This window comes from Hordeum vulgare, chromosome 3H (assembly GCF_904849725.1).
Source record: "Hordeum vulgare subsp. vulgare chromosome 3H, MorexV3_pseudomolecules_assembly, whole genome shotgun sequence".
NCBI lineage: Eukaryota > Viridiplantae > Streptophyta > Magnoliopsida > Poales > Poaceae > Hordeum > Hordeum vulgare.
Window position 1 is genome coordinate 198,805,574 of NC_058520.1, and position 23,384 is coordinate 198,828,957.

Sequence of the window (23,384 nt, forward strand, 5' to 3'; positions counted from 1 at the left end):
GCCGAGGGTTGTGGACATGGTGGCAGGCTCCATCATTAGAGATAGATGGGAATGAAGAGCATGTACCACACACAACCGTCGCACACTATCACACTGCCATCAGATAGTTTTTGTAGGGCCATTCCACAACCATTGCCCCTCGATTGTAGGGTTAACCATGCAAATAGGCACATCAGAGGAGCCGGGAAGTAGGTCCTGAGCATGGCTCACCATTATAATCTGATTGTATTCGGGGTCCTCGAGTCCCTGACCTTCAAATGAACTACCTCCAATTTTAATAACCACATGAGAGCATGAGGGTAGCATGGTGAATGTCTTTGTATACCTCATGGAACCTGGGGGAAGCAGAGAAATAGTGCATGAGCCATATATTGGGGTCACCTACTATGGGTAGGGTCATGCGACATACACCCCGAACCTTACCCATGACCCCACATCAATGGGCTTTAAAGCCTCATGGACACAAGCACATATAAAAGGTCATCAAGGGATGTTCCACTCAGATGTCAACATCCACACGGACATAACTTGTCTACTTGGCGTGTGACTATCCACTTGGAGAAAATTCCATCCACTTGGCTACCTTGTCACCACTCAAATGATGGAGTCGAACAGTCATCATTGAGTTTGGGTGCATGACGCCAGATGCTACTAGTAATTTATACTCTAGTTACTAGTAACGACACCTACAATCAACTCACATCATCAATACTCCCTATAACATGGGGAGTGTCGGTGCACTAGAGAGTGTGGTCCCTTGTGCCCCACACTTGTGCACGGGCATTGGCGACTCCCCTGACGGCAATTCACCGGGAAGAACAGTAGAAAGGCAATCCAAGACCCACCAAGGACACGCTCTTCCCTCTCTTCGTGGGGTGTGGAGTACAAAGGCTCTAGATGCAAGGCCCCGGCAAGCCCTCCTTGCCGGGAAGATTCCCAAGGCCCCGGCAAGCCCACTTCGCAGGGAAGGCTCCCGAAGAGTCTCCGGAAAGCCCTCCTTGCCCGGGAAATGTTCAAAGCCCCCGGTAAGCCCTCCTTGCCGGGAAGGTGACCAAGTCACCCAACAGAGACTCCAGGCCAGCAAGCCCCTTTCGCTCGCCAGGTGTCCTCCCCCGTTTCTACTACAATCAGACCACTCTAGCACATCCCTCGTGTGCGAGCACAAGACCCAGGTGTCGATTCACCTGGGTACATGTCGCGACCACCTTGCGGCAGGTCAAGGGTCAGATAAGGCATTTACTGCCCCTCAAACCACCGAAGAAGAAGAGCGGTGAATATTGTTCACTATTCACCCCGTGAGCACACTATTGGTGACCCCTTTGCCTATAAAAGGAGGCCCAAGGCTCATTCTTAAGGGTTGGACCTTTTGGGATTGGAGATTCCCTAATCACCTACTAAGTTATTATAGTAAATCACCCTAGAGTAAGCACATAATACAAACTAAGCAGGAGTATGGTTTTACGCGCCAAGCGGCCCAAACCTGGGTAAAATACCTTGCCGGTGTTGACCGCTAGCTCTGCTCTCGATGCTGTACCTCTATCTCCCCGCCGAACGATCAAGGGACTCCTCGAGTTTCCCATAGGTGTCGGTTTTCCCGACATCTTCAGCGTGCCAGGTAGGGGGAGTGGTGGCTGAGAGCTTTTTGCGGATTTAAGCAAGTTTCGCATCACATGTTGGGAATTTGAGTGCACCACTGCGGTCCCTCATAGAAGGGCGCAGTGGTGGTCGCTCTACTTCGCCGCAGCCTCCTAACGCCTACGCGGGAGCCCTGTTGTGCGAACGTAGGCTAGGGAGATGGAGACCTCGAGCTTGAAGGCATCTGGCTGACGCGCTGCTCTGGGACAGTGCACTACTGTTGAGGGTGTGCCTGGGGGCTCCGACGATGCCTACGGCGCATATTCTGGCCGACGCACCTCCACGAAGAGGTGCATAGCCGTCGAGAATGCGCCTACGGGCCCAGGAACCCAGGCGCACACTCCAACCGAAACACTTTCCCCCTCGGAAGAACCACATCCTGGCCAAAGGTGCGCTCGGGGGCTCCGTCAGCACGGCCTGGCAAAATAGGAAAAGGATCTATGCTCTGGCAACCCCCCATATGTACGACAGTCAAGAACCGTCGGCAAGTACGTTGTCCGAGGGGAAGTTGCCGGGAAGGTATAGTCTCCTGCTTGTCGGGGACTTGAGGCCCCGGCAAAGGACCCATGCGCCGCGGAGAGAAGTGGCGCGGCATGACAGATAAGTGATAAATATTTCAAGTGAGATTTCAGAGTAAATAGGTTGTTTCCTTTCTGGAAGATCCCAAACCTTGTTTGAGAAACCTGCGCGTAGAGGGTACCTTGTCAGGATCAGTGAGCCTTAGTTCTGTTTCGAACTAGTTCAACAACCTGACCGGCCACAGAGCACCTGCACACTGTTTCAAACCTGTTCAACAGACTTTGCGGCTACACATCACCTTATTTTGCCTTGAGCCGTGCTCGATGATCTAACGGGGTCACTGAGTGCGGCAAGGAGCCTTGCCGGTAACAACCCCTCAAGCGAACTGCTAATGATCTGTTCCTCAAAGCACTAGCGACAAGACCAGTCACGCCAGCAAGCTTCCGGAAAATGCAAAAGGCATATCATACAAGGGGAAAGATCAGACGCAAAGGAAACAACATTTCATTCATTTTTTTGAAACAAACTCACACATATTACATGCATGATTTTTGCTACTCTAACCTATAGTACTGTCTTTTGGCGAGGGACATGCTCGCCGAACAAAAGTTCAAGAAGACAAAAAGCGGGACGACCCCCAGCGCAACACAGGCTGGTTTCTCCTGGACCAGCACTGCACGGAGGAGAACGGGGCCGAGGATAGGGTGACCGGAGGGGATGAAGAAGCCGGAGCCCGAAATCACGCCTCCTCAAAGACGAGGCGTCGATGCCGGCTACGGCAGAGTAACCCCTCGGAGCGGGGGAGAGGCATGAGCGGGCCTCAACGGCAGGGCCGGCAGTCAGTCGCAGCTCCGTGAGTCATACTCCGACTTGACCCCCAAAGATCCTGACCTGCCAAGAGCGCCACTGCCGCCGCTGTTCCCCTCGTCGCTATCTCTCGAGGAGGGACATTCGGCGTCGCTCGAGCTCTCTTCGCAGCAGCCGTGATGCACACCTGAGCGCCCATAAAACTTGATGGATAGCATGTTATACTCCACTAGCTTAAAGCGGAGGATATGCCCATCCTCGAGGCTGTGGGCGCGGGCGAAGGCTTTCTAGCCCCGCCCGAGCAACATGGAGCGGCGTTTTGGGTACTCCACATGCACCTACATAGCGCCGTGGGAGCAGTCGTACGCCCGCAACCACAAGACAGGGGGCTTGTCGGCCTCCATCGCCCTAGAGAAGGGGCGAGGGAGGTGCAAATGGCCCCGAGGGACGCAGAGGACTTCCCCAACGAACTCCAGCACCGTCTCGTCCGAGTGCCCGCCCCACGGAGGAGAAGACGGATCTGCTGGAGTAGCACTCCGCCCCCCAGCCACGGCCTCCGCGGCGACCGTGGCCCCTCGCCTCTCCGCCACCACGGGCGCTCGTGCCGCCCTCCTCAGCTGCGGCTCTGAAGTTGTGGCATGATCCGAGTGGCATCCCCTTGCCGCCCTGGCGGCCGATGGTGGCCTCCCTCGTCCCCTAGCCATGGTTAGGGGCGAGCTCCACGTGGAGCTAGAAAAGATTCTGCAGATGCAAGCTGGGGGTGGTGAATGTTTCAGGAGTTGAGCGCGAGGCGCGGGGGGGGGGGCTAGCTCCCCTCTCGCCCAATCACCCATGATCACGGCCGAACAGGAAACCGCCCTGCTGCACCAATGCATGCGGGGGCGTTCCCTGCCACGAGTGCGGCCTTTATGGCCACAAACGCCACTTGTGTGACCTTTACTGCGCATGCTTCACGCGTGCCAATAACGCGTCAGGAGGTGGGGAACCTATTGTGCGCGCACTTCTATACCTCGTGCGCTTGATGCACAACATGGGGAAGGGCCGTCTGTAATGGCTCCAAAGCTACAGAATCCCCTGCCAAGGAAACCCGTCCACTAATTTGGGCCCGGCCCAGCAACGCCCCGCGCACGTGCGTGGCCCAGGCCTAGGGGCTCCTGTCAATGCACTAGTGACTGGGGTCCCTTGTGCCCCAGACTTGTGCACGGGCATCGGCGATGCCCCTGACGGCAGTGCACCGGGAAGAAAAACAGGAAGGCAATCCAAGACTCACCAAGTCCATGCCCTTCCCTCTCTTTGTGGGGCATGGAGTACAAAGGCTCCAGATGCAAGGCCCCAACAAGCCCTCCTTGCCGGGAAGATTCCCAAGGCCCCGGCAAGCCCACGTCGCCGGGAAGACTCCCGAAGACTAGCAAGACCCCGATGCTGCCTCTTGAGCTTGCGTTGGTTTTCCCTTGAAGAAGAAAGGGTGATGCAGGACAGGAGTAGTAAGTATTTCTCTCAGATTGAGAACCAAGGTATCAATCCAGTAGGAGAATCAAGCCAAGTGTCCAGAGTACCTGCGCAAACACAACGAGCTTGAACCCAATGCTATAAAGGGGTTGTCAATCCCTTCAAGATTGATTGCAAAGTGAGATCTCAAGGCAGAAAGTGCAATGAAGTAAAAGTGTAAGGCTGAAAATATGATGTGAACTAGACCTGGGGGCCATAGTGTTCACTAGAGGCTTCTCTCAAAATAGCAAATATTACGGTGGGTGAACAAATTACTGTCGAACAATTGATAGAACGGCGCAAAGTCATGACGATATCTAAGGCAATGATCATACATATAGGCATCATGTCCGAGACAAGTAGACCTATACTTTCTGCATCTACTACTATTTCACCACACATCGACCGCTATCCAGCATGCATCTAGTGTATTTAGTTCATGACAAACAGAGTAACGCCTTAAGCAAGATGACATGATGTAGAGGGATAAACTCAAACCAATGATGTAAACCCCATCCTTTTACCCTTGATGGCAACAACATGATGCGTGCCTCGCTACCCCTTCTGTAACTGGGTGAGGTAACCGCATGGTAAACCCAAAACCAAGCACTTCTCCCATTGCAAGAATCATAGATCAAGTTGGCCAAACAAAATCCACAACTCGAAGAGAATTACAAGGATATGAAATCATGCATTTAAGAGATCAGAAGATACTCAAATAAGATTCATGGATAATCTGATCATAAATCCACAATTCATTGGATCTCGACAAAAACACCGCAAAAGAAGATCACATCAGATAGATCGCCATGAAGATCATGGAGAACTTTGTATTGAAGATCCAAGAGAGAGAAGAAGTCATCTAGCTACTAGCTATGGACCCGAAGGTCTATGGTGAACTACTCATGCATCATCGAAGAGGTCATGGTGTTGATGAAGAAGCCCTCCGTATCCGAATCCCCCCTCCGGCAGGGCACCAGAATGTGCCCTAGATGGGATCTTGCGGAGACAGAAGATTGCGGCGACAGAAAAGTATTTTCGTGGATCTCTCACGTAGTTTTGGATTTTTCGGAAATTTATAGGCGGAAGAGGTAGGGAAGACGAGCCACACGGGGCCAACAAATCTGCTAGGCGCGCCCCCGTGGCCGTGCCTAGGGCTTGTGGCGTCCCCTGGTGGCCTCTGCCATGGTTCTCACATCCCCTGCATATCTTCTGTTCCGGAAAAAATATTTTCGGAAGTTTTATTCCGTTTCGACACTGTTAAAAATCCTCCTCTGAAAAGGGTCAAAAACATGGAAAAACAGGAACTAGCACTTGGCACTGAGTTAATAAGTTAGTCCCAAAAAAGATATAAAAGGCATACAAAACATCCGAAGTTTGACAAGATAATAGCATGGAACCATCAAAAAATTATAGATACGTTGGAGACGTGTCAAGCATCCCCACGCTTAACTCCTGCTCGTCCTCGAGTAGGGAAGTGATAAAGATTGAATTTTTGATGTGGAATACTACCTAGCATAGTTGTCCTTTGTAACTTCTTTCATGTGACATGAATGTTCAGATCCGTAAGATTCAAAACAATAGTTTGCTATTGACATGAAAACAATAATACTTCAAGCAAACTAGCAAGGTTATCATGAACTTTTGAAATAACAAGACCAAAGAAAGTTATCCCTACAAAATCATATAGTGTGGCTATGCTCCATCATCCCCACACAACTAATTTAAATCATGCACAACCCCGGTATTGGCCAAGTAATTGTTTTCGCACTCTTACTTTCTCAAACCTTTTTCAACTCTGACGCAATACATGAGCGTGAGACATGGATATAGGACTATGGTGGAATAGAGTGTGGTGGAGGTTGTGAGACAAAAGGAGGAGATGGTCACATTGACTCGGTGTAGCAAAGGGCTATGGAGATGCCCATTAATAGATATCAATGTGAATGAGTAGGGATTGTCATACAACGGATGCACTAGAGCTATGAGTATGTGAAAGCTCAAAAGGAGAACTAGTGGGTGTGCATCCAACTTGCTTGCTCACGAAGACCTAGGGCAATTTTGAGGAAGCCCATCACTGGAATATACAAGCCAAGTTATATAATGAAGATTCCTACTAGCATATGGTGGTGACAAAACAAGAGACTCTCAATCTTGAAGAACATGGTGCTATTATGAAGCACAAGTGTGGAAATAGATAGTAGCATTGTCCCTTCTCTCCTTTTCTCTTTTTTTTGTGCTCTTTGGCCTCTTTCTATATCTCTTTTTTTTGTGGGCAACTTTGGCTTCTTTTTATTATTTCCTCACATGGGATAATGCCCTAATAGTGATGATCATCACACTTTTATTTACTCACAGCTCAAAGCTTAGAACGATGATGACTCTATAGGAAATGCCTCCGGCAGTGTACCGGGATGTGCAACGGTCTAGCTTGGCGTATGACGTTGAAACATCTCGCTAGCTATCTTACGATCATGCAATGGCAATATGAGAATGTCGGCACAAGTCAGGAGATGGAACGGTGGGAGTTGCATGGCAATTATCTTGGAATGGCTATGAAAATGCCATAGTAGGTAGGTATGGTGGCTGTTTTGAGGAAGGCATATGGTGGGTTTGTGCACCGGTGAAAATTGTGCGGTACTAGAGAGGCTAGCAATGGTGAAAGGTGAAAGTGCATCTATACCATGGACTCACATTAGTCATGAAGAACTCACATACTTGTTGCGAAAGTTTTTATTAGTAATCAAAACAAAGTGCTAAACGCATACTCCTAGGGCAATGGTTGGTAGGTGTTAACCATCGCGCGATCCCGACCACAACACAAAGGATGACAATCAATAGATCAATTATGCTCCGACTTCCTAACATAGCGGTTCACCATACATGCATGTTACGGGAACCACTAACTTCAACCCAAGTATTTCTAGATTCACAACACCCTATTAACATAACTCTTAATATTACCAAATCCACGTCTCAGAACTAATTGAGAGGAATCAAACTTCGCTTCTACTCAATGCACATCAAGATGGAAGTTTTATTGTATCCTCTTTGGGTACATATCACCTTTGGGACTACTTTCATAGCACAAGCCAACTACCAAGTTATGCACCGCTGTGCTCTAAAAGATCTAAGTGAAGCACAAAGAGAAAAATTGCCTAGCTCAAAAGATATAAGTGAAGCACAATGAGTATTCTAGCAAATTTACGATGAGTGCGTGTGTCTCTCAAAAGGTGTGCAGCAAGGATGATTGTGAAACAATAAAAATAAAAGACTCCTACGATAGAAGATGCTCCAAGCAAAACACATATCATGTGGTGAATAAAAATATAGCTCGAAGTAATGTTACCGATGGATTGAAGAGGAAAGAGGGGATTCCTTCCCGGGGCATCCCCAAGCTTAGGCTTTTTGGTGTCCTTGAATTTGTCTTGGGATGCCTTGGGCATCCCCAAAATTGAGCTCTTTCCACTCTTTATCCCTTTGTCCAAGAGAACATCACCCAGAACTTGAAAACATCACAACACAAAACTTAAACAAAAACTCGTGATATCATTACCACAAGAAAACAAACTACCACCTCTTTAGGTACTGTAGCAATCTTGATTTCTATTTATATTGGTGTTAGGTTACTGTATTCTCCCTTTTCCAGGGCTAGTACCCCCGATACTATCCATAGTTTCATCAAAACAAACAACCAACACAACAAAAACAGAATCTGTAAAAAACACACCAGTCTGTAGCAATATGTATACTTCGTATAGTTCTGGTACCTCAAAAATTCTGAAAAATTATGACATCCTGGGAAAAAGGCATATCAACCAGAAGAAAAAAGAATCAACTCATAAGCTCTTCCTGAATCAAAATGAAAAATAATTTCGTGAGTGAAAAGTTTCTGTCTTTTTCCAGCAGGATCAAACAACCATCACCAAACTAATCATAAAGGTTTTGCTTGGCTCAAACACAAAAAGAAACACAAAAAACACAATCATAACAGAATTATGATGGTGTGGATGCAACAAAACAGAAAGAAAAAGATAAATTCACTGGGTTGCCTCCCAACAAGCGCTATTGTTTAACGCCCTTAGCTAGGCATAAGGTGATGGAATCACGTATCGTCGGCCTTGGTACTCAAACCATAAGTAGCCCTCATCATGGATTCATATGGCAATCTTATTTTATTTCTAGGAAAATGCTCCATGCCCTTCTTTAAAGGAAATTGAAACCTAATATTCCCTTCCTTCATATCGATGATAGCACCAATAGTCCTTAGGAAAGGTCTACCAAGAATGATAGGGCATGTAGGATTGCAATCAATGTCAAGCACAATGAAATCCACGGGTACATAGTTCCTATTTGAAATAATAAGAACATCATTGATCCTTCCCATGTGTTTCTTGACAGTAGAATCCGCAAGATGCAAATTAAGAGAGCACTCCTCAATCTCATTAAATGCTGGAACATCACATAAAGACTTGCATTCATTGTTTTTGATTTTGATTTTGATAGTAGGTTCCCACTCATCATGAACCTTTCTAGGAATAGAAACTTCCAACTCAAGTTTCTATTCAAGAGATTTTATCATAGCATTGACAATATGATCAGTAAAGGCCTTGTTTTGGCTATAAGCGTGTGGAGAGTTTAGCATGGATTGCATCAAGGAAATGCATTCAATCAAGGAGCAACTATCATAATTGAATTCCTTGAAATCCAAAGTAGTAGTTTCATTACTACTCAAAGTTTTGATATATTCTACTCCACTTTCAATCCTTTTAGCATCAAGATAGATGGACTCCGAATCATTGGGGCGTTTTTCAACCAAAGTGGATTCATATCCAGCCCCATCATCATTAGGGTTGGCACTAGAAAATAAAGATTCAATGGGAGTCACACCAAGCACTTTAAGATCTTTGTGATTCTCATCACAAATTTCAAGTTTAGCAGCCATTTTATTGACTAAGGTAGCCTGTTTATCAGAAATCTGTCCTTCCAATTTTTCAAGACGAGCAAACTAATAATTTAGCGCAAGGAATTCTTTGGCCATATCATCAACTTCTTTATTCATAAAAACCAAAAAGAATTTTGCTCCTTCAGTTCCCTACGAAAGTAACTGTTATAATCAAACTGTGTAGACATGAAGCCTTTAACACTAGTTTCAATCTCTTCCAACCTCGCATAGTAAACATCAAAATCCCTTGGTTGGGCCATACAAAAAGGCAAATATTTTTGTAAATTTTTGTTTTTCAGAAGTGGGGGAGAGGAAAACGAGAGGCAAAAAAGTAAATGCAAGAGATGAGTTTGCAACACTTACTTGGATGAGCTTCACCTAGAACTTGATCATCCCCGACAACGGAGCCAGAAATCCTTCTGCTGCCTCTTGAGCTTGCGTTGGTTTTCCCTTGAAGAGGAAAGGGCGATGCAGCACAGGAGCAATAAGTATTTCCCTCAGTTTGAGAACCAAGGTATCAATCCAGTAGGAGAATCACGCCAAGTGTCCAGAGTACCTGCGCAAACACAACGAGCTTGCACCCAACACTATAAAGGGGTTGTCAATCCCTTCAAGATTGATTGCAAAGTGAGATCTGAAGGCGGAAAGTGCAACGAAGTAAAAGTGTAAGGCTGAAAATATGATGTGAAGTAGACCTGGGGGCCATAGTGTTCACTAGAGGCTTCTCTCAAAATAGCAAATATTACGGTGGGTGAACCGCGCAAATTCATGACGATATCTAAGGCAATGATCGTACATATAGGCATCACGTCCGAGACAAGTAGACCGATACTTTCTGCATCTACTACTATTACTCCACACATCGATCGCCATCCAACATGCATCTAGTGTATTGAGTTCATGACGAACAGAGTAACTCCTTAAGCAAGATGACATGATGTAGAGGGATAAACTCAAACCAATGATGTAAACTCCATCTTTTTACCCTTGATGGCAACAACACGATGCGTGCCTCGCTACCCCTTCTATCACTGGGTGAGGTCAACGCACGGTATGAACCCAAAACCAAGCACTTCTCCCATTGCAAGAATCATAGATCAAGTTGGCCAAACAAAACCCACAACTCGAAGAGAATTACAAGGATATGAATTCATGCATATAAGAGAGCAGAAGAAACTCAAATAAGATTCATAGATAATCTGATCGTAAATCCACAATTCATCGGATCTCGACAAACACACCGCAAAACAAGATTACATCGGATAGATCTCCATGAAGATCATGGAGTACTTTGTATTGAAAATCCAAGAGAGAGAAGAAGCCATCTAGCTACTAGCTATGGACCCGAAGGTCTATGGTGAACTACTCATGCATCATTGGAGAGGTCATGGTGTTGATGAAGAAGCCCTCCGTATCCGAAGCCCCCTCCGGCAGGGTACCAGAACGTGCCCCATATGGGATCTTGCGGAGACAGAAGCTTGCAGCGGTGGAAAAGTATTTTCGTGGATCTCTCACGCGGTTTTGGATTTTTCGGGAATTTATAGGCGGAAGAGGTTGGGCAGACGAGCCATAGGGGGCCCACAAGCCTGCTAGGCGCGGGCCCCCCTGGCCGCGCCTAGGGGGCTTGTGACATCCCTTGGTGGCCTCTGCCTTGGTTCTCACGTCCCTTGCGTATCTTCTGTTCCGGAAAAAATAGTTTTGGAAGTTTTATTTCGTTTGGACATCGTTTAAAATCCTCCTATGAAAAGGGTCAAAAACACGGAAAAAATAGGAACTGGAACTTCGCACTGAGTTAATAAGTTAGTCCCAAAAAAGATATAAAAGGCATACAAAACATCCAAAGTTTGACAAGATAATAGCATGGAACCATCAAAAAATTATAGATACGTTGGAGACGTATCACCCGACAAGCCTCCCTTGCAGGGAAGGCTCGCACGGACTGGGGAAGCCCCCGACAAGCCCTCCTTGTCGGGAAAGTGTTCGAAGCCCCCGGCAAGCTCTCCTTGCCTGGAAAGTGTTCAAAGCCCCCGAAAAGCCATCTTGTTGGGAAGGTGACCAAGTCACCCGACAGAGACTCCAGGCCAGCTAGCCCCTTTCGCTCGGCAGGTGTCCTCCCCCATTTCTACCACAATCCGACCGCTCTAGTGCATCCCTCGTGTGCGAGCACAAGACCCAGGTGTCGCTTCACATGGGTATGTGTCGCAACCACCTTGTGGCAGGTAAGGGGTCAGACAAGGCATTTAGTGCCCCTCACACCACCGAAGAAGAAGAGTGGTGAATACTGTTCACTATTCACCTTGTGAGCACACTGTTGGTGACCCCTTTGGCTATAAAAGGAGGCCCAAGGCTCATTATTAAGGGTTGGACCTTTTGGGATTGGAGACTCCCTAATCACCTAGTAAGTTCCTGCAGCAAAGCACCCTACAGTAAGCACATAATACCAACTAAGCAGGAGTAGGGTTTTACGCACCAAGCGGCCCGAACCTGGGTAAAAGACCTTGTCGGTGTTCACGCTAGATCCGCTCTCGATGTCGTACCTCTCTCTCCCCGCCGAAAGATCAAGGGACTCCTTTAGTTTCCCATAGATGTCGTTTTTCCCGACAGCTAGACAAAGGGTTAGCACACTCTATATAAGTCGCACAACAAAACTTGGATTCACATCCCAATGTAATCAAGCATGCGCAACAAAAACCACAGCTCCAGAGCTCGAGACGTAGGGTTTTAGCTCCACCGTGAGGGGCCTGAATTCGTAAATCATTGTGTAACACTTGTTATGTAGTTAGGATCACCCCTTGTTTGTACCCATAGTACGCACTGTCAATCTAATCCCCATGACAATTGGGGCCCATCGTGGGGCTATGCGTCTAGCAACACACACCCCAGGTGGAATTTTTCCTATTCGTCATGGTATTCGGCGTCAAGATGATGATCGGATGCGAGATCTGCTTCTGAACCCTATGATTTGTCGCCAATGATTCGGCATGGACATAGAAATCCCTGATCGACGTGGACTCACTTCCCATCCATGGCGCACCTCACTCATACGTCTCCAACGTATGCAATTTTTTATTGTTTCATGCTATGTTTTATCAATCATGTATGCTTTATATGCCATTTTATATCGATTTTGGGAACTGGCATATTAACCCATTGCTGAGTGCGAGTTGTTGTTCTTTGCTTGATTTTGGTTTTTTAGGAAATCTGTGCCAAACGGAGTCCAAATGTGATGAAACTTTTTAATGATTTTTTCTGGACCAATAGAAGACCTGGAAGCTTCAGAAGGAGACCATGCGCCGCACGAGGGAGCAACAAGGGTTGGCGTGCCCCCCACACCCTTGCACGCGCCTTGTGGCTCCTTTTCACCACCTCTCAATGCTGTGAATTCCCATATATTCCAAGGATCCTAGGAGAGCATCTGAAACAGTTATTTGCCACTAGAAGTCCTTGTTCCTCCGTGATCCCATCTAGAGGCCTTTTTGGGTACTCAGCAGGAGGGGGAATCCATCACGGAGGTCATCTTCGTCAAGCTTTCAACCTCCCATATGATGTGTGAGTAGTGCCTACATGACCTACGTGTCCATAGCTATAGCTAGATGGTTCTCTCTCTCTCTCTCTCATTTGATCTTCAGTATAATGATCTCTTCGGAGACCTATTCGGTGTATCATTTGCAGTGTGTTTGTTGGGTTCTGATGAATTGCAAGTTTCTGTTTAGATTATTCATTGAAATTTATTAACACAATATGAGATATATTATGTGTGATTTCATATACTATGTATGATTTCCGGTCTATAAGTTCGCTTTGGCCAAGTAGATGAGTAGATCTATAAAGGGAATGGTGCATAGTATTAGGTTCAGTCTTACGGTGTCCTCACTCTCTAATAGTATGAGTAATAAGAAACGTATTTGTATTACTGGTACTAGGGATAAGACAATGGGGGTTTAACAAATTAGTTGGTCTTACTTTGTCTACATTATGTCATCTTGCTTAAAGCATTACTTTATTTGACATGAACTTAATATATAGATGCATGCTGGATAACGGTCGGTTGGTGGAGTAATAGTAGTAGATGTATGCAGGAGTCGGTCTACTTATCACGGAAGGAATGCATATATATTGGTCATCTCTTGAATAACGATATAACTATTTTCTTTTCTATCAATTTCCCAATAGTAATTTGTGCACCCTTCTCTACCATGCTCATGTGAGAGATGGCTCTGGTGAACGCTATAGCCACCGTGTTCATATTTATGTTTTATATATCAAAAAGCTACACAAGTTTTTGTTTTTATTTATTTACATTTTATTTACATTTATCTATCCTTTACTATAAGATTTAACCCTTGTAATTAATGAGTACAAGGGGCTTGACAAACCTCTTGCCCGCGTTGGGTGCATGGTTTTGCTCTTGTATTGTCTATTCCTATATCTTCCTATTGGTTCTATAACCTTGGTTCTCAACTGAAGGAAGTACTTGTTGCTACTTTACTACATCATCCTTTCCTCTTTGGGTAGTAATCCAATGCATCTCAAAGTTGCACTCACTTCTGTGCTATTTCTAGTGAAGTCCTTATTTGCCAACTGTCGGTTTCGTACCTAGAGGCCCCTCTAGTCTTTCCTACACACCGCCGCAAGCAATCCAGAGCTTCACAACTCGAGAAGTGGGTGAAGCATGCTTCAGCTCTTCAAATCATAGCTCAGCGGGTACAAACAGTTGAACCCAACGAACCCTTCCTCGACTTGTCCGCCTCCCTTCACAAGAAGGAAGAGGGGGAGGGGAGTTGTGAGAGTGAGAAATCCTCGATATAAGTACTAACTTCAAAACAAACATAAAACCGACTTGGTTTCTAGAGAATCCAGATGGTCACGGCCATAGAATAGATGATGGTGCTCACGACAACCTTGGTAGATTAATGAGCTTCACCAAAGGACTGAGCAGGCCATGCGCCTGCCCATCACGACAACGAACCCTGAGGCTCTCGCCTTGGAATCAACTTGTTTGACCACCTTGGCCAAGCGCATGTGCCTAGAGCAGTTAGATAAGATGCTTTGATACCAGCACCGCCGACAACCTAATTCTAGTCAGAATAGAAGACATTTATTTTTGAACAACGAAAACCAAAGTTACCAAGTGCTGCACACGCTGATGCAAAATTTTGCGTTGGCTACAAGGATTGCAGATTCCATCTAGCCTTCTAGTTCAGCTGCCAAAGGGCTCAAACAAATTCGAGTATAGTTGAAGACAACCATGGCTCAAAATTCTGCCGTCACTGCCGTAGTATCAAATTCATAGTAGATCAGTGCGAGCAGATACTACTTAGTTGTCTCACAACGAAATTGAACCTAGGAGCGCGTAGAGGGTCAACTTTGCCAAGAAACGTAGCTCACACTCGGTGACACGAATGGTATGGGATTGACACCATAATCGGATCATGCCCCCTCCACAACATGATGATCACCACCATAACCCGTCGACCCGTCCACGAGATGTCACATACATGCTCTAGTGATATGATGAAAGACGCCAGTATGGTGATGTTTGAAGGATCAGTGTGCCATGAGAGCTGGCTGGTTTTTGCCTGCAAGGCCAAGACGACATGGGTTATCGTGACATATGCATGGGTTATCGTGACATAGTCTAATGCAATACTGGTTCTCATCCAGAACCTGGTCGACTCAGGCGAGAGTTTAGAGAAAACAATGGCATAGAATATTCAAGTGGATCTATCTCCTCGGGGCCAGTATGCTTTAAGAGGTACATCTGCTCAGCTGTGACTGCTGCTAACTTCGGGCTGGCAACAGGAATAAGAAAATTCACCAGTGAATACAAGCCGGAGGAATGACTAGAAGATTACAAAGTGGTCATTCAGACTAGAGGCAATGATGAAGATTTGGTGAGGAAATACCTTTCCTTGATGCTTGAAGCATCCGCTAGAGCATGGCTTAATCAATTGCCTCCTAACAACATGTTCAGTTGGGATAATCTTTCCTGAGTGTGTGTCAAGGCTTGGACGAGTTGCAACATTGTGTCCAAAAGAGAAATGAAACCCCGAGAGAATATATCCGGAGGTGGACCATGCCGCATAACACCATCGAGAACGTGACCAAAAACCAAGCAATTTGTGCCTTTAATCAAGGCATCAAATACCAAGATTTGACCCCTATGTTTGGCCAGACAAAAATCCTAACTCTTAGGAGATAGAGAATTGGTATGCAAACGAAGAGGAAGAAGACCAAATTGGAAGTGGTAAAGGTTTGGCGGGAGATGGAAATAAGTCGGGCCATAACTCTAATCGTAAATAGAAGAGCAAATCTGAGGGAACGAAAAAAGTAGAGTTCGCAACACTAACCGGATAGTGAAAAGGAAAAGGGTTACAAAAGGAGAAGTAGGAATGGATTCAAAAGAAAAATAACAACTTGGGAAGTCATATTCTTGATCAACCTTGCCAGGTTCATACCAAAAGAGATGAGGATGAGAATGTAATTTTCCCAAGCATACTAATATGCCTCCAACGTATATATAATTTTTATTGTTCCATACTGATATATTATCATTCTAGAATACTTTTGAGATATTTATTTACCAATTTATATTATATTTTAGCACTAACCTATTGACTCCGTGTCGAGTGCCAGTTGCTGTTTTCTGCATGTTTTTCACTTTTCACGTTTTCCATACCAAACAAAGTACAATTGCCTTAACTCTTTAGTGATTTTTTGGATCAGAAGAAGGCTAGAGGCCTCACGAGAGAGAGTCCCGAAACAATTTTTACACTACCGCAAGTCTCTATTCCGATGGGAGGCCATCTGGAGCTCTGTTTTGGCACCCTGGCGGAGGGGGAATCGATCACAGAGGGCCTCTTCATCAACATTGCAGCCCTCACGATGATGTGTGAGTAGTTCACCACAGATCTATGGGTCCATAGATAGTACCTAGATGGCAATCTCGCTCTTTGATCTTCAATACAACGATCACCGCATCTTTTCTTAAATCCATATGATGTAATACCTCTGAATTATGGGTTTGTGTTCAAATTCTTCATGATAAATATTTGACTGTCCTCTTAATACTTATATGATTCCTATTTGCATGATTATGAAATATTCGTAATTCTCTCTGATCTATTAAAATAGTTTGTCCAACTAGATCGATATTTCTTAAGTGAGAGAGCTGCGCTGTGGTAGGTTCAACTTGGCGAATTTCTATATCCCAATGATAGAAGGGGAGAAGATGTATCTTTGTGTTGCTGCTACTAAGTATAAAACGATGGGGTTTATTTCATATTGCTTGAGTTTACTTTGTCTACATCATGCCGTCGTTCTCCATGCATTACTCTGTTTTACTTCATACTCTAGATGCTTGCTGGATAGCGGTCGATGAGTGGTGTAATAGTAATAGGTGCACGCAGGAGTCAGCCTATTTGTTTATGGAGGTCATGCCTATATACACATGATTATTTTCATGAATATCACATAACTATCCACTTTTCTGTTGATTGCCCAACAGTAATTTGTTGACCAACCGTATGATGTTTTTCATGAGAGATTCCATTAGGGAAAGCTATGGCCCCTGGGTACATTCACAACATATTGATAAAATATTCATTACCATGCCGCATTTAATTGTTTTTATTTTATCCTTCTATCTACAATTATCTACATACCTCACTTGCTTGCAAATAACAAGACAAGAGGATTGACAACCCTCTTGCCCGCCTTGGGTGCAAGTTGTTTGTTCTTTTGGGTGCAGCCGCTGAAGACGTTTGTGGTTGATATTCCTGTTAGTTTGATAAACCTTGGTTTCATAACTGAGGGAAATACTTACCCACATTGTGGTGCGATAACCCGTTCCTCTTCATGGAAAACCCAACACACATCACAAGTATGAGGACGGATTTATCGCGCCCTTGCGAGGGAATATCTTAACCAACTATCAAGTAAATCCACACAAATTTTCTTTCATTGTTCTCCTTTTTATTTTCTGTTATATTTAGTTTGTCTAATAAAAATCAAATATACAAAAATAGATACCTTTACTTGTCACTAATTTGCATCTTTCCTCTCTAGTTTACTGGCCTAGCTATGCTATCTTTATCTTCATAACATCAAAACAAAAAGTAAAATACAAAGATTAAGATAACTAGACCCCCATCCACTAGCTAGTCGTTTCAAAAGACCTATTTATGTTGAATGAATTCGTAGAGAGAGTGTGCTAGATTATCTTTATGTTGTCTTGCTTGAAAATCATGAACCTAAAAATTGTGAAATTTATAAAGTGATTCATGATAGTTTCTTCAATGAAAATCATGATTGCTATATTTTTTAACTTTAATACGATCGTACATGTAATCATTACAAGAGAAGCAAATATGGTTATAGAAATTTTCACGTTACTTACTTACCTCTGTTGATATTAAAATTGTTAATGCTTCATTCCTCCAACTTGCTTATGCTAGACACTTCTTGTTTTCACAAATTGTTAGCTTTTAGAATGCCTGTACATAGGAAGTATTTTAGACTTTAATGTTCTTGTCATATGTTTTATGTGAGCATCATTGAAATTTGAAGCCTATCTTAATGGCTATAAAGAAAGAGCTTGTTGGGAGGCAACCCAATAGTTATCATTTACTTTCTGTTCATTTGTGATAACATGATTACTGCCTCTTTAATGACCATGATTTTATGTTTGAATTAGTGTTTTGTGCTAAGTAAAGCCTTTGGGATGATTTGCATGATGAGTAGAATTGATACGGTGCGAAAACGAAAACTTTGTCGTCTAGTGCAGAATTTCTCTGATTTTACTGGACCATATTTTTAAGATGAATTTTTACACAGTATTTATATACAAATATCTCAGGTCTTACTAATATGTGAGAACTTGTGGATTTAAATAATTATATGTTCATTACAGATTACTACTGACTGTTCTATTTCAGTCCGATTCTGTTTTTACATGCGTAGTTTGTTTGTTTTGATGATGCTATGCATTGTATCGGGGGTATAAGCCATGGAAGAGTTAGGATAAAGTAACCTATGCTAAAATAAAATAAGATTCAACTTGTAACAACACCTAAAAGTATTTGATATGTTGCTTATACTAGAGAATCTCAAAAAGTCTTGTTGTGTTTTGTGTGATTGAAGTTTTCAAGTTTTACTTATTGTTCCGATGGGCAAAGAACTGAGGAGCAGCAAAATCCTAATCCTCGGGATGCCCAAGGAACACCAAGGTAATATTCCATGAAGACTCAAGCGTCTAAGATTGGGTATGCCCCAGAAGGCATCCCCTCTTTTCGTCTCAATCCATCTGTATGTTACTTGGGCCTATATTTATATTCATCACATGATATGAATTTTGCCTGGAGTGTCGTTTGCTTTTGTTTTCTTTTTTACTTTGAGTGTACCACAATCATTGTTTTCTGCACACACCTATTTGAGAGAGATATCACATCATCACAATTTGTTAGAATACTCTATGTGCTTCACTTATATCTTTTTGAGAACGGTGGCGTGTAGATTTTATAGAAATATTATGCCCTCGTTCTTCACTTATATTTTGTTTGAGAGCTGAAAAAATAGTGACAGTAATTTGCATGGGTCATAAGACTAGATCTACAATTATGAGTTTTTAATGAGCGATAGTGAAAACCATCATGTAGCACATATAGAGAAACTATTGGTTAATGATATTGATGTAGTGATATGAAAAAGGTATGAGTGCATTATTATTAATTCCGATAGCTGTCTATATTAAGAGATGTTAAACTTCTTGTTCATCTAAAAAATAAAAAGGCATGGTGATGATGTGTGAGCATTTCTATTCCTCGTTGAAATCCTAGTGTTGTTTTGACTCTGAGTCACGAGATGGTTAATTCCTAGCAACCCTCTGTCATGCGAGTAGTACTTTGTTTGTGATAAAACTAATAAAACTTTTCAATAAGTATATGAGTTCTTCATGACTATTGTGACACCATGGACATACGCACTCTCACCTCCTCATATTTGCTAGCCTCTTCGGTACCGGGTATCGCCCGTTCTCACCTTGAGGATCGGTGCAACTTTTGCCGGTGCATCCAAACCCCGTGACAAGACACAATCTGTTGCATATAAACCTTTTTACATCCTCCTCAAAAGATCAACCATACCTATCAATCATGGCATTTCCATAGCCATTCCGAGATGTATTGCCATGCAAATGCCATCGTCACTTCACATGACTAGTTCATTCATCATCATAATGCTTTGCATGATCTTATAGAGCTACATAGTATTTGTGATGAAGCCACCGATCATCATATTTTTGACAGATGTCATGCTAGATCTTTGCACATCATGGTACACTTCAGAGGCATTCATTCATAGTCATATCGTCCTATTAGTTTTCATATCAAGTTGTAAGTAAATAAAAGTATGATGATTATTGACCCGGTGAGGAAGTAAAAATGGGGGAGTCCAAATGATCCCACCATAAAAAAATGAATGAGAGAAAAAGAGAGAAGAGACTTTTCTACTATCCTTTACCACACTTGTGCCTCAAAGTGGCACCTTGTTCTTCATCTAGAGAGTCTCATGTTATATCATTCATATGCTAGTGGGACTCACATTTTCATATACTTGGCTTATATATTATGATGACACGCTTCCTCAAATGCCCCATGTGTTCATGGGCAAGCAAGTTGAATGCACACCCCACTTAGCTTGAGTGGATCTTTCATACACTTATAGCTCTTCTGAATCATTTGCATGGTAATACCTACTCCTCACATCGATATCAATCGGTGGGAATCTCTATAGCTCGTTCGTACGCCTAATTGATGTGAGACTATCTTCTCCACTTTTACCCTTTTGGAACCTACCACCATATTCTATTCCACCTTTATGCTATGTCCAATGGTTCACACTCATGTATTGCGTGAAGAATAAAAAGTTGATGCATATTAAAAAGTATGATCCAATTGCCCGACTTGGACACCATGTTGCTTGACATTTGTATTAATGTGGTGAAGATGGATCCATGCCTTGCTAATATAATAAATATTGATGGGGGATAGAACAATCTTTGAGGGTCATATACTTTGAAATATTAATGATTTGCTGCTTATACCTATAAGTATTTCTATGTTAATATTTGTTAATTCATCATTTCTCAATGAGCATACATGCATAAGGTTACATCATGGTTAGCATGCCACAAAATTGTTTTTGTTTTTATCATTTACCTACTCGAGGATGAGCAGGAACTAAGCTTGGCTATGCTCGATACGTCTCCAACGTATCTACAATTTTTGAATTTTCCATGCTGATATGTTATCATTCTTGAATACTTTTGGGGTATTTAATTACCAATTCATATTACTTTTGAGCACTAACCTATTGACCCAGTGCCGAGTGCGAGTTGTTTTTTCTGCGTGTTTTTCCCTTCTCAGGTTTTCCATACCAAACTAACTCCAATTGGCCTGAAACTTTTTGGTGATTTTTCTGGACAAAAAGAAGACCAACGAGCATCGGAAGAAGGCTGGAGGCCTCATGATGGGCCCACACGACAATAGGGCACGGCCTGGGGCGCGCGCCCTGATGGCTTGTACCTCCCTTGTCGCCCTCCCGGCTCTGTTCTTTGGCTTTCAAATTCCCATGTACCCTAAAAACACCAGAGAGAGTCCTGAAACACATTTTACGCCGTCGAAAGTGCCTGTTCAGATGGTAGGCCATCTGGAGGTCCGTTTCGGTAGCCGGCGGGATGGGGATCAATTAGAGAGGGCCTCTTCCTCAACCTTGCTGTCCCCATGATGATGTGTGAGTAGTTCACCACAGACCAACGGGTAAATAGTGAGTACCTAGATGGAAATCTCTCTCTCTCTTTGATCTTCACTACAATGATCATCACATCTTCGCTTTGACCCATACGATGTAATTCCTTTTGTGTGGTGGGTTCGTTGGGATCTGATGCATTGTGGGTTTATGTTCATGTTATTCATGATAAATATTTGAGTCTCCTCTGAATACTTATATGATTTTTATGTGCATGATTACAATAGCTTCATAACTCTCTCCATCTATTGAAATAGTTTGGCGAACTAGATTGGTATTTCTTCGGTGAGAGAGGTGCATTGTAGTAGCTTCAACCTAATGAATTTCTATAACCCAGTGGCAGAAGGGGACAAGATGCACCTTTGTTTTACTACTACTAAGGATAAAATGATGGTGTTTATTCATATTTCATGAGTTTACTTTGTCTACATCATGTCATCGCTCTCCATGCATTACTTTGTTTTACTTAATACTCGAGATGCATGCTGGATAGCGGTCAATGAGTGTAGTAAGAGTAATGGGTGCAGGAAGGACTCGGCATATTTGTTTCTGGACGTGAATGCATTACGTTCGTTCAATGACCGATAGCGAAACCATGGACATCGATGTCGATCCCAATGAGTGCACGAATGATATTTGAGTGAACCTTTGGTTATAATGTATTGCTACATTTGCTTTGCGATACTTTGCAAAACCTGACATCTATCGGTATCCTCTTTAGCTAAGCACATGCTCACTATATCATTATCCTCGTTAACGGTTTTGCTCTTCTTTCTCGTTGAAGTGTTCCAGCATCCCCATGATATTGTGAGTTGTTTCTCTTGAGACAATAATAGATGTTGTCTCACCTAGAGTTCTGAATATATCTCCATCGTCGGAGGAGCAAATCCCACTCTTGAGCTATCTAGCCCCATGTCAAATTTTCTGATTAACCTGTAAGTTGTCTTTATGATCACCTAGTTACATATGACATTTGAGCAACAATAAATATCATGTACAATGAGAAGTGGCTACGATACTCTCATGGTCTAAGGAACTAAATCACATGATAACACTTTGTGTAATGCTAGTTATAAACTACGTTGGGATTTTCCCCGAAGAGGAGAGGAGATGCAGCACAGTAGAGAGAAGTATTTCCCTCAGAAAGACCCAAGATTATCGAACTAATAGGAGGATCATGCGAACTCATGTCGTCGAGACCTGAAACACAGAATCAAACACTTGCACCAAATGTGGGTAATACGGTTGTCAAGCCCCTTGAACTTTTTCTTTGCAAGGATTAAATATTGATAGATAGATAATATAAATACAAATGTACATAACAGAAAATAAATGGGAGCAATAGTTTTGTGGTTTTAGTAATACAATTGGAGTAGACCCGCGGGCCACAATTTTTGCTAGTGGATTCTCTCTTGAATATAACATACGGTGGGCAGACAATTTACTATTGGGCAATTGACACAATAGTGCATAGTTATGACATATTATTCAAGGAAATGATCATGTATATAGGCATCACGTCCATAAACAAGTAGGCCGACTCCTGCCTGCATCAACTACTATTACTACACTCATCCACCTCTATCGACCATGCATCTAGAGTATTAAGTATGAAACAGAGTATTGTTTGGAGCAAGATGACATGATGTAGACAAATTAAATGAATGAATATGAATAAACCCCATGATTTTATCCTTAATGTTAGCAATACAAATACGTGGCATGTCCCTTTCTGTCACTCGGATTGAGCACCACAAGATTGAACCAATCACAATGCACCACTCCCACTAAGATAAATCAATCTACTTGTCCAAACCAAGCCGATAGATTAAAGGAGATTACGAAGCTATAATAATCATGCAAAAAATAATTTTGAGTTGACTTAATTAGTATTCATGAATATTCTGATCATAAACCCACTACTCATCGTATCCTAGCAAACACACTTCAACGAAGATTACATCAAATAGATCACTGCAGGGATCGCGATGAACTGTGTATTGAAGATCAAAGAGAGAGAGAAGAAGCCATATAGGTACTAGCTATGGACCCATAGGTCTATGATGGACTACTTACAAAATATCATCGAAGCAACAAGGTTGACGTAAATGGCCTCCACGATCGATCCCCCCTCCTAAAGGCAGCAAAAAAGGTCTTCAGATGGCCTCCCATCGAAACAGAGATT